This window comes from Homarus americanus, unplaced genomic scaffold (genome assembly GCF_018991925.1).
Source record: "Homarus americanus isolate GMGI-L3 unplaced genomic scaffold, GMGI_Hamer_2.0 scaffold25129, whole genome shotgun sequence".
Lineage (NCBI taxonomy): Eukaryota > Metazoa > Arthropoda > Malacostraca > Decapoda > Nephropidae > Homarus > Homarus americanus.
In genome coordinates this window covers 420,369-422,500 of record NW_024734008.1, presented here as the reverse complement: position 1 = coordinate 422,500, position 2,132 = coordinate 420,369, and positions in this window count along the sequence as shown.

The following is a 2,132-nucleotide window of genomic DNA, read 5'->3' as shown; positions in this document are numbered from 1 at the left end:
CAATTCTGATCTCCTCAAGTCAATTCTGATCTCCCCAAGTCAATTCTGATCTCCTTGAGTCTATTCAAACCTCTGTAATATGACCTCGCCAGGTAACTGATGACTTACCTGCCTCTGTTCCTGTTCCGATAGGCTTCTCTGTGGTAACGAAAACTCCAGCGTGGGTACCGTTATCTGTACCGTTGTTAGTACCGTTGTTGGTGCCGTTGGTGGGTAGCGTTGTGCCGTTAACAGAAGGCGTTGGCGTTGTGGTGCTTCCATTATTCTGTTAACAAAAGAAGTCCGATAACCAAAAGAGTCCTGATGGTATTTAAATGCTTACGGGGAATATACCAATATATTTAACCCTACATATATAACACATACTTGACTGCCTATACGTATAAAAGTGTCTCTTATTAACCTCTTCAGGAGTAGTGTCTCATTTAGGGATTTTGTTCTGACTGGCGATTGTAATCAGCTGAGAGAAACTTAACCTACCATTCAGTGGGTTCAAACCTAACCTAATCTAACCTAACCTAACCTATATCGATTAAGAAACAGATATGACGAAGTTAAGAGGAAACTAAGAGCAAAGAATAATAAAGAACTAGACAGTGACTATGTTAAAACCGTATGTTAAACACTCCCCTCAAACGTGATAAACCTTGGCGAGTGAAAGGTGTAGATTGAAAACATATAGAAAATAGGGGAGTTTGTGAATGTACTGACCTGGTTTACAATAGGTGAATCTGTCGGGACCTGGGTGGTGTTAGCCTGATGAGTGGCGTTCTCGGTGGTGTTAGGCTGGCTTGTGGTTACCTGGGAGAAGTTGACTGAGTTTGTAATTTACTTTTTTTTTTAAGGGTGATCAGAAGGACTTGTAGTAATAGATGATAAACATTCCTGGGTTTTCAGAATCGACTCCCTCAGGTACAGTTCCCTTCACTAGCGCGTTTACAGGGCTCGTCATATAAACAATTCACAGATCATTACATTGAGATATTTGTTTTAATATTGTTTTAATTTGATTCCATAGTATGTTTACTATTGGGAGTTTCCTTAAGTCTAATGTAAACAAACACAGGGCTGCCACACTGCACAAAACCTGACGAGCCCCTGTAAACGCACTAGTGAAGGGGACTGTCCCTGGAGTCCTCACATAGGTTAAATGGAAGAATTTAGCCTCTAGATCCGCAGCCAATCCTGTGAGGTAGCTCCTAATTACGACCAACTACCTCCTAGGTAATTTGAGGGCCCTGAGGGACTGTATTCTGTAAGGTGATCTGGTGAACAATAATTAAGAGCCTTCAGTGTTATTAAAAGCTGTGAAGACATTATCACAGTTTAGTTTGACTTTAGAGGCCGATTAGGTTAGGTTAGGTTACATTAGGTTAGGTTAGGTTAGGGCAGATGATTATGTGTTTATTTGAACCAAAGTTTGTATGGCTGAGATAAACACTTCACCAAAACAACTTAGAGATGATACAACTAAACTTACTGAAAAATGGTAAGTTACTGTAGTAATAGGATGGGTCAAAGGGATTAAATTTTCCCTGTGAGTAAATTCAGAATAATGCCACTGTTACAGGGGTCAAAGGAGGCCAATGTGGAGGTCAAAGTGTAGTCGCTAAGTTCATCTTATGCTTGACCTACTGACGATAAAGCTCCAGCCATTTTAGTCTGTCCCTAGCAACCGTGATAGCTCAGACAAGCGGATCAGTTGCTAGGGTAATAATGTGCCGTGACATCACCTAATAACTACTGAGCCCATTCATACTTGTCGAAAAAAGAAAACAAAGAACTGCATCTCTGGCATTTATTACGACGCCTTATGCTACACCATGACCCAAAACACGAAGAGACGTCGTTTAGTTACGAGTGAAATTGATTGGGCTCGTAGGATGGCTTTGATTGGTCTGTTAGTTGTCAGTGGGCGGGGCTGTCGATAGTACACTGACCTTATCGAAGTTATATGGATGCTGTAGTGAGCTTGTAGAAGTTAGCTGTATTTTGTAGTTATATTTTAATCTTTACTAACACAAGACACACTGAACCTGTTACAAGTTAGCTTACCTTGTGATGACCTGTAAGAAATTTGACTTGTTAGAGGTTAATTAACTTACCATAAAAAAATTTAGTTTAGCTGAGAT